General features: G+C 40.1%; 1 pseudogene; it reads right to left on the bottom strand.

Annotated features, from left to right (window-relative positions):
* Window positions 1–2079: 2079 nt before the first annotated feature.
* LOC130070435 (polyunsaturated fatty acid 5-lipoxygenase-like) overlaps window positions 2080–11148 on the bottom strand; it is a 169934-nt pseudogene continuing 160865 nt past the window's right edge.

Below are 11148 nucleotides of genomic sequence, written 5' to 3'. Positions count from 1 at the left end.
AAATATGTGGAAATGATCCAAAATGTACCTATGTCATGTGCCAGACTCGATGCCAGATGCACGCGATGCAATATTTTCGACAAGATCATTGCTGCCAAGACCGGCAACACGGTAAATCTAGGCACTGAAGCGCACAAAATACACTTGAAAGTAATGGTGTTCACATCGAACGCGAATAGAGCGTCAAATACGCGTCTATCGCGTCTAGTTCGACGCTTGAATCTTCAGCTCGAGTTCAAATTTTTCAACTTGCGCGGAAGACGTTCGCGGCAAACGGGTCGCCCAATTCGCGTCATTCGCGACGCCCGGCGCGAATGATGCGTCTATTCGCGTCTTTGCATTGACTATGTATGTAATCTACTCGCACAAATAATTAAATTCGCGTTCGGTGTGAACACACCATTAGTAAACACTTGTTCATTAATAAACAATTAAAATATCTCCTTGCTATTGTTTCCACATCCATAATCATTAGGCTACGTTTGCCAGTGCTTTGCGGCAAGCTTCACGTGCAGGTATATATCCCGCCCCCCAGTAGCCTATATTTAATTTAATTCACATTTATTTGTATAGCATTTTTCACAATACATATCGTTTCAAAGCAGCTTTACAGAAAATGCATGTCTAAATTACAATTTAGAGTGATCTGTTATCAGAGGTGACAGTGTAATGCATTTCAATTAATTTTCATTCAGTTTCATCGTTAATTAATGCATTAAGTTAAAGCAGAAACAATGAGCTCATTGAAGTAAAGAATACATGTTGTTAAATGATTAGGAAACATAGAAAACTTTAGCATTGGTGCTTTTTTACATACTCAAAATATGAGTGTAAAAAAGTCAACAAACTGAAAAAAAAATTAGGTAATGTTATATTGTAAAACCTGGTTACATAAAATTGGTATCGAAAAAAGTATCGTTCAGGAACCGGTATCGAAGTCAAGGTATCGGTATCGGTATCGGTACCGAACATTTTGTTACGATACCCAGCCCTATCTGTCTTTGAGACACTTGATTCCATTCCTACACGACAAGCATGTCCTTGTAAGGACCGACAATATGTCGGCAGTATATTACATCAATGATCAAGGAGGCACCAGGTCATTGCGCTGCCTCCAGGAAACCAGGAGACTTCTGTGAAAAGGGGCATAATATGTCACCTTTAAGTGTACCTTTTTAAATGTTTTAAAATATTTTTATTTTATTCAAGTAACAAAAAAAAATACACCAAAGTTCCCTCCCACTCATCCAGCAGTGAATTCAATTATAGTATTTTTTTTAAAACATGGCAGGCATATATACTTTAGCTGAACAGACAAAATGAGTGCACATCTAGCCTGGTGTAATTCACTGCTAAAGCTACAGTAAACACGTACAGTAACATTTATAAAATGGCAAAGATTTTATATTTTAAAAAATAATTTTGTTATGATAAAAAAGAAAACGGTTTTCAAGATATCACAAAGAAAAAAATCACTCGATAGAAGATGTAATTGAAAACATTATTTCTCTTTATTTTTTAAAGCTTTTTTTTATTATGAGAGCTCCCAGTGGAAAAAAAGAAAAGCAAATGTAAGAACCATTTGAAGTGCTGTCAGAGATGTTCACAATCTAAAACATTTCCTTTACAGGATTCATGAAACTTCTTGCATGTGTATACAAGATAATCAACGCAAAATCAATATAGATCTAAGATCTCAATCTTAAGGTAAAAATAAGTCAAATGCTTATCTAAAATAGACTACAAACAAAAGATCATTTGAATATTAAAGAATATGAATAAATGAATCAAAAGATGAGTAAATGAATACCATAGTAGGGATATATGAATATGCATATGTGTATATGACAATAATTAATAAGAAATGAGAAAGACAATAAATAAATGGATTAACAATCACCCAGATAAGATACACACGTGCATAGATGGCATTACAAAGTAATATCCCTTACTTCACAGCAAAAGTGTCAAATACAAGAAGTGTTAATCAAACGCTTGTCAAAATTAATAATCAAAATCAAAAGGCAGAATGCTCTGTGTTTTACAATACTTAATATTTTAAGTAGAGCTGTTCTTCTCTCTTATAGGTCAAGCACACATTGGCCATAAACACTATATATAGGCCTGGCAAAATATTTTCTCAAATTGCAACACTGTTTGGGATTTTGTCTGGGGACAAATAACAATAATCAAATGTTAATCCCTCATTCCGGCTCTTGATTTCATTAGTCACCTCATCTAGTTTCTTGCCGAAAGTCTTTATGGCTTCCTTCACTGGTTCCTCTGTGAAGCACATCTCTGGGTACATGCCTAAGAACCGCTGGGGGAAAAGAAAGTTCTTCAGAAAGCAGAACAACATCTTTCTTTCTTTTTACAAGGTAAACTGACCCTTCTCTAAGCTCCGCCCCCTTGGTTACTATCAATCACCCAGACAAGCTTATAAAACAAACAAAGAATTAGGAATTTTCATTAACAGCACGATTTTCATCGAAAAGGAGAAAACTGAATGATATTATTCTCGGAATTAAGTCTGACATTGCAAAGCATTTTTATTTGCAGTGTTTCTTTAAGGAACTTGTAAAATAATGCGGTAACATGATTGAGAACTGCAGATCAGCAGAGATCAGAATTAGTGCAAATGCTTTTTACATTCAGCTGAACAGAGAGAAGCCGATTACACCACTGCAAAATATTATGATCAATAAGTCATATATATTTTCCATTAATTTAACCAATTTCAGCCTAATTTTATAAGTTGTACAAGATTCAACACATTTTTTTTTAATTCAAGATTTTAAATAACGAGTTTATCTGACTTGTACAGCCAATTAATACGTTTTTAAGTTGAAGGTGGAAATGTGTTACAGAGAGCTGATAACATTAGTGTGAGTGAACAGAACTCTTTCTAATTTTACTACTACATAATCACAATCCTGGGAACAGTTTTCTTACTATCCCGTCTGTGACCTTAATCAAAACTTAACAAATTAATTGTCAGTGTTATATGTGCTCCAGAAACAGGATAAATGATCTCTTCTATAACTTTTAGATCATTTAGTTTAAATATATCCAAACACACAGGACGTCCATTTACTGACGAAGAGCAAAAGCTTGCCTGTTAGGATTGGAAGAAATGTATTGCACTACAGAATACACAGAATAATTTGCGTAAAATGTAATTTGTAACATTTGAATTACTTATTCAACACTGTTTTGAATTTTAAAATGTGTGGATATAAAAGTGTGAATGTGGCACATTATATTTAATCTACTACTAGACGTTTCATTCTCAGTTTTTTGCTGCCTTCTTCTTTGCATGCAGACTAAAATTGCGGTGTGCAATGAACAGCCACTTATTATTATGATTTACTGTATACTGGACTATAACAGATCAGAGCACCTAATATTTAATATTTTAAATGCGTAACACAATTAAGTGAATAGATAAATATTCTGTTACCCCCCAAACACGATGACTTTTTAATGTGGGACTTAGCAAAGGGTCAGTTAAATTAATTGCACTACCTGACTGAAAATATTTGTACGTTGGCAGTGCCGCAGAAAATATACACTGTAGCAAGCAAACAATCTACAACAATAAGAATAATTTAAAATGTATTTGGACTATATAACTCATACTTTGATGCTCTGTACCTTCAGCTAGTAACATGTTCATTGTTTGTCATGTCACACTAATTTAGACTAGACTGCTGCCTAGGGATGTTAACCGATGACCGTTTGACCGATGGTTGACCGTATCAACGTTAACCGATCAAAGTTGTCGGTAGTCGGTTAAAAAAAAGAAAAAAGGTGATCTCTAAATTAGGCTATTATAGACAGTGGACTAAACGCTACTACAGTTACCCATCTCATTCCAAGATATTTTTGTGTGAAGTGAACAAATCCCTCACACTCAATTTTTCACAGTTTGTACTTAATAAACCAATAAAAACATTTGGCGTGAGGTCACAGCGTTTGGGTTCGCGCGCTCACAAGGTTTGCGAAAAGTAAAGGCTACAGGCTAAAACACTCGGTTAGAGCCAGGGCAGACGACAGGATGACGCGTGCAAAGAAAAGTAGTGTGTGGGACCATTTCACCAAAAAGAATGACACAGATGTAAGTTGCAACTTGTGTGATACAGTGCTTAAATACAGTAGTAGCACATCATCTATGATGTATCACCTGAAAATGCGACACCCGCAAGCCTCTCCTGGTGAGAAAGGTAGCCAAAGCCAACCTACCGTGTCATCTATGCTAGCTGGTAGGAAATGTGACAAACAGCGCTCAGATACTATTACCCAAAAGATATGCGGAATGATTGAAAAAGAAATGCTGCCCCTTGACTCTGTAAGCGGTGAGGGCTTTCTACACTTGTCTTTAAAAAAAATAAAAAAAAAATAATAATAATTATACAAAAGAGTTGTTCTGTCCGTTATTAGAAGGCACACAGTGAGAGAGTTAGACCTGCCTTGGCCGGTGCCTCTTTTACGCATTCTGAAGGTGCCTGTTTTATTCATTGGTTTTATCGTGTTGCAGTCTATTAGGCAACATTCCGCATAAGATGGGCTTAGATTGGCGGCAGTGGCTCAGTGGTTCATGTGGGTTGTCTACAAACCGGAAGGTTGGTGGTTCAATCCTCGGTTCCACCTGACCAAGTGTCGAGGTGTCCATGAGCAAGACACCTAACCCCAGCTGCTCCCGACGAGCTGGATGGCCCCTTGCATGGCTGTCGTCGCCCGTCGGTGTATGAATGAGTGAGTAAATGGGTGATTGTGAGGCAAATTGTAAAGCGCTTTGGTGGCCATTGGGTCTGTGAAAGCGCTATATAAATGCAGTCCATTTACCATTTACCATTAAAGATGGGCTTAGATTTGGAAATACATTACATCTACATTTCAGTGGTAACAGATAAGGTGATGATGATCATCATCTTTCTTTATTATTGTTAGCACTACCTCAAACTAAAGCGGCGTCTCTTCGGAGCTGTCATTTTCTTAAAGGGGTGGTTGATTGTGATTTCACTTTTTTCATTTTAAATAGTGTGTAATGTTGCTGTTGGTGCATGAACAGTATCTGCAAAGTTGCTGCGCTGAAAGTTCAACGTAAGAAGAGATATCGTCTTTTAAAAATCAGGAAGTTTAATGCCTACAAAAACGACTCGAATGGGACTACAACGAGATACTTCCCGGGTTTTATACGTAACTAACCCATAAATTTACATCAACCCTCCCTCCGGAATACACAAAAAAGGGCATGGCCATATTTCTGCGGCTTTGTCGAAGAGTTATAGTGGAGAGCAGTAGGCATGCCGTCGAAAGTGTGTTATTTTCACGCAGCTGTCAGGTCTTCTGTGTTCGGGCTTCCTACGGACGCTGTAGTTCGTCAACAATGGCTAAAATTTATGTTTGGTTATGTTCCTGAAAATTACAATCGTAATTTAGCTCTCTGTGCTGTGCATTTTACGGAAGACAGCTTCCAGAATCTCCACGAATTCAATGCCGGATTCAACAAGAAACTGTTACTAAAACATGAAGCAGTTCCAACTTTAAAACCAGAGGCAGCAGTTGTTGGGCCACAACCTGTAATTAAGACTTAATCATTTTAAATGTATTTGCATGTATAATTTCAGACGTAATGTTTTAGTTTTATCAAGGACGTAAACAAATGCCAGCGCTGGCTTTAGTAGCCACTTAGTTATGCTATTTCGTGTGTCTATGATAAACGCGTACAAACATTTTGGACCTGAATTTGTAATTATGTACTAATTTTGTAAATGTATTTTCCATGTATACTTTGGTTTATGTTCTTGATCAAATCGAAAAATTACCTCAATGCAACGCTGTTTCTTTATAGTAGCCAGTTAGTTCGATGCTATTTTGTGTGTATAAGACAAACGTGTATAAAGTTAAAAAAATGATATGTAATCGCAACAGCAAACTTCAGCTGAATAGATAAACGGTTGTTCATTATATTGATAAAACAATAACTTTAAAAAACGGTATTACTCAGTTACATTTATTCAGTTATATTAAATGTTTAATCAGGAGAAAACCATATCTCAAAAGCTTAAAAGCAGCAGTAGCATCAAGTAACAGCGTATCGAAATTCTTATATAATAATAGTAGAATAGAATAATAAAAAAATGCACCATTGAGAAATGTTTCGTAAGAGCCGTGTTTGGGGAGGTTCTGCTTGACTCTCTTCATTGCCACTTTCTGGGTCTGATTCTGGCTCAAACTGATACACCATTATTTACATTTGACCGAGCACATGCAACTTTCACCCGTTAAGGTAATGGGCGTGAAGTTTCCGGACAACGTGCACTACGCAGTTTAGCCAATCACAACACACCGGCCCAACTAACTAATCTGAGCCCACTGCCTGTTTCTGAGGGAGTGGTTTCATAGAATCAGGATGTCAACCGGTCGTTCAAATGACAGAGGAGAAAACGGCTTACAATAAAGGTGAAATTTATGAAAAATAGGGCTTAAAAAAAAAAAATAACACACGAAGACATGTTATATTGCACCCCATATCATGCAAAGAAAAAAAGCAGTAAACCACCCCTTTAAATGAGCCAATGTTTCAAATGAGCTTCTAACGCTAGACTAACGCCTTTATTTTCAACGCGATCACCTTGTGCCCAAACCATTTCGAAACTAAGGAGCCATTTGTCCTCCGATTACATACAAGCTCCTCGGCGCCGCGTTTGCGGGACTCATGTTTCGCGCTGTAGGGGATTTTAAAAAAGTGACGTGAGTGGAAGGGCGGCGCCGTGTGTGTGTGTGTGTGTGTGTGTGTGTGAGCGGGAGGCAGAGCGGCAGAGAGATGCGACAGAGTTGCGAAATTGCAGGCGCAGCTCGAAATGGCTGTTATTTCAAATAGCGTAGCATATTTTAAACTAATCAAATCAGACAACAAACCTCATTCTCCTGGAAGCGACTGAGGGCCCAAACTGTTCCTAGAGCCTTGCTGGAACGTCCACGATCAGGCAGACTCTCCATGATATACTTCATGTCCACTTTGCCCTTCTGGTCGGGAGGCGGCATGCGCATGGTGGAAGGACTGTTGGGGATCCAGCCATACCAGTCAAACTGCAACATAAAAGTTTACTCAGATTTTATCTTATAGATATTATCCATAATGTTGCCTAGCAATTTTTAACTCTCCTGCATATGATATGAAAGTGTGTAATCTCACCTGTCCAAAGTTGACAGCAGCATGTTGTGCTGAAGTTATGAATATCACACTGGTCAGGTACTTGACTAACTCCTCTCGAGTGTTCAGAGAGACTGGAAACTCTGGGAACAGTGGAAGTACGCATTTAACTTGTGCACACATTTAAGGGTGATTTGAAACTAGGGATGCACAGTAGCAATAATCAGGCACACCTGGATTAATCAGTTTGTCCAATAATGACAGACAGGAAACAAAGGGCTGGCTGAAGTTCAGGAAGTAGTGAAGCTGTGCATAAAGCCTATAGAGGGAATGCATTAACGTCACTTCCCCGCCGGAACACGCCCCCCTCAGCGGGACTGAGTGGCAGAAGAGCTGCTGCGTGACTGGGGTTAATAGGGGAAACTGCGTTAACGCGAGTAAAACAAACTATTATCAGTTTAAACTAAAAGTTGGACTCGATATAGTGTTCCTTACAACTTATCAAAGATCCAGTGATCCATGGATATTGACATGCAGCCAGGAATCGTGTTTCATGACATTTATATGTGCCTGATTTCGACGCCGGGGAAATAAATGAAGACAATTTGCCTGTAAACGTTTTATATAAATACAATATAGATAGGTCTAAATCCGAGTGATCACTTACATTAATGTTATACTGTATATCATCATATCGTCCAGCCCTAAAACTTGTATAGTTTTTTGTCAGTGTTTATTTAAAAACATCCAATTATGCAGAATATAGTCTGTTCTGTAGCTTTTTGCAGTCTGTAAAAATATACAGTACCTCAGATTTCTGGTCAAATCTAGTTGTACAGTCAATCGCAAAGCTCTTTCCCGTTTTAGATGTGTTTTGTGTGATTTTCACGGCGTTCACGCTGAAAACAAATGCTGCCGCTCAGTCTTTTTGCCACTTGTGGGCGTGACCTCATTCACTCCGGCCGACGGTGACGTCATGCGCATACCCTCTATTGTTTGTGAGACTCTGAATGTCACGCGTACTTGAGTATGTAGTAGACAAAGCGGCGCAGCTCAGCAGAACAAATAGGGTTATATTTACATGCAGTATTTTTGTGCTTAGCTTAAATATTCACAGACCATGTCGCGATTGGATTTATTGCACAGTTCTACTTTCCATGTATTCATCCATCCATTATTTTGCGTGTTTTACGTGTTTTACGTGACATATGCGTTATGTAAATTTCATTTTCATGACTGGATTCCGGGGTTCCCTCTGCATCACGTAAATCGGGACATACCTTTATCTGCAGGAGGGATGGTGTCCTATATCCTCCTTTTGCAGCCACTTTGCGTCCACATTTTTTGCAAATTGGATATCTATCCTTGAGGACAACCACGCTTTTTTTCGACAAAGTATTTTCATACTGCCCATCATTCGCTTGGCGCTTCGGTTTCAGCTTCAGCTGTGTTTACGTCACCTTTTTTTGCGCGTTTGTTCTCCCGCCCTTCAATCAATGCAGTAGTTTCCGGAGTGTTTTTTTTTCTTTTCTTCTTGTATTATTATTTTTTACTCAGTAACGGATATGATTTAAAATGTAGCGAAGTACAATACTTCAAAGAAAACGTACGGCACAGCACATACAATACAGACTGGAGACAGTTCAATAGGGAGCGCGCAGCTCTTAAAGGGGACACATCTTATTTCCACTCGTTACAGTAGGTGGACCGTTGCAGTAGGCTGTGAGAAAGTGAAAATGTAACTTTTGAACAGAAAAAGTGTTGTTTGGCAGTAATTTGAGTCAAAAGAAGGCAATTCAAGACATGTCGAGCTACATGTTTAATTTGCAATGCCAATTTGTCTCATGGTGGCAAGGACTCTAAACAATACACATCATCGCCGCTGTTAAAATGCATAATGTTGCTTATTCTTTTTTTTTCTTTCTTTTTTAACAGTTAAAATAAAATAAAATGAAAAATCCACGTTGTTTACTTCATTAATGTGTTTACTTTGTTAATGGACTGAGGATGAGAGTAGGATTCGGTATTCGGTTTTGGATTCAGCAGAATCTTAACCAGTGGATTCGGTATTCGGCCGAACCCCACAAATCTGGATTCGGTGCATCCCTCCATGAAACACACAAAGATGCATATAGAATATACAAGAATACAAACAATCATGCATGCTTCCACAGACCATCACTGACATTTTGGCCCTGTTTACAGCTGGTATTAAGATGCGTTTTGGCTGATTGGATCACTAGTTAATGGAGACACGTTCCCGTTTACACCTGGGGCCTGATTTATAACCGTTGCATACGCACAAAACAAGCCCTGAAAGAGGCGTACGGCTTCCGACGCATAAGTTGTGATTTATAAAAACAAACATGACGGGAAAATTTGCGCACCTGAACACAAACTCTGACCCATGCGTACGAGTGTTTTGGAGATGGAGCAGTTTGGCGACACCGATGGTGAGCTGGAGTTCCCTATCAGGGAACTCGAGCTGCGTGACAATGCTTTGGGAACGCCCCTGCGTGAGTGCGTCATGAAGCACGTATGAAATCAGTCCAATGGCGAGACGGAACATCATAGGCAGGTGACGTCATCGACCAGGAAACTATATAAGCACCCCAAAACACAAGCGCATCAGCTTCTGAAGTCTTCAGCAAGCGCTCTGTGTGTGAAATATATCAGTCTGTGTCTCAAAGTGTTTTTGTCTGTCCTTAGAAATTGCTAGGCAGGAGTTTTTCACATATAAAAAAAACTATAAAGAGACAATATATACATAATATGGCAAGCGAACAGCAGTTCAGAAAGTGTGTTCATCCCTGCCCACGTTATATCACGGGTGGGGACACTCACGATCTGTGTGTTGTTTGTATGGGAGTGCAGCATGCCCAGTCAGCTCTCGAGGGAGCTGATTGCGAGCATTGCGAGCGTATGTCAATGAAAACGCTCCGCTCCCGCCGAGCCCTCTTCGAGGAGAGTGATTCGGTGCGCGCTCCCTTGCGGTTCGGGTCCCACTGCTGCCGAGGCACAGCGGAGGCTTCAATCGTGGGGTTCGCAAATGGATCTATCAGCGGGGATTGAGACGGGCTCTGCCTTATCTCAGCCCTTACCTGGTAGATCCAGCGCCTCAGATCCGGGTGTGGAAGCACGCGCGGTGGTTTCTTCCCCCCGGGCTGAGGCTCCATCACTTTAGCTATCCAGTTCTGAGGAACTGGATGTTGAAAGTGTGGATACAGCAGAGACTGGGGACTCGTCACTTCAGTCTCCTGCTAGTGAGGAGCTTATGGAGGTGTTGACTCGTGCAGTTGAAAAATCAAGCATTGAGTGGCCAGCTGATAGATAGGAGTCTAGATTAAAAAGCAAGTTGGATGAGAGATTTTTGCCATCTCGCGCTGCACCTCCACGCCGGTGTCTACCGTTCTTTTCTGATCTCCACACCGAGGTGTCGAGATCGTGGAATAGACCGGTCTCTGCTAGAATTTTTACTCAGCAGACCTCTATTTATTCAAATATTTCTGGGTCAAAGTTATATGGTTATGGGGCGATGCCTAAGGCGGAGGAAGTTTTGGCGAGCCATCTTTCTCCTGACACAGCATCGTCCTTTAAGACACCGGCGTTGCCCACCAAGCCATTAAATAACACCTCGGCTTTGGTGGGCAAAGCTTACTCGGCGGCGGGACAAGCAGCTTCATGTCTTCACACCATGTCAATCTTACAAGCCTATCAGGCAGATTTATTACAAGACATTAGTGAGGGGGAGGAAATAAGTGCTGATGTTATTAGAGAATTGCGTCAGGCAGCCGATCTCTCTCTCCGTGCCACCAAGGAGACGGCCAGGTCAGTCGGCCGTTCTATGGCAGCCCTGGTGGCCACGGAGAGGCACTTATGGTTGAATCTGTCTAACATGTAAGAGAGAGTAAAATCCTTCCTTCTGGACGCGCCGCTGTCGACTGCTGGCCTCTTCGGTGACTCAGTGAATACGGTCATCGAGAGGTTTC

The sequence above is a fragment of the Rhinichthys klamathensis genome, unplaced genomic scaffold, assembly GCF_029890125.1.
Source record: "Rhinichthys klamathensis goyatoka isolate OS25496 unplaced genomic scaffold, OSU_Roscu_1.1 h1tg000406l_1, whole genome shotgun sequence".
Classification (NCBI taxonomy): Eukaryota; Metazoa; Chordata; class Actinopteri; order Cypriniformes; family Leuciscidae; genus Rhinichthys; species Rhinichthys klamathensis.
The sequence above is the reverse complement of the archived record's forward strand: the minus strand, read 5'-3'. Positions and strand labels throughout refer to the sequence as shown.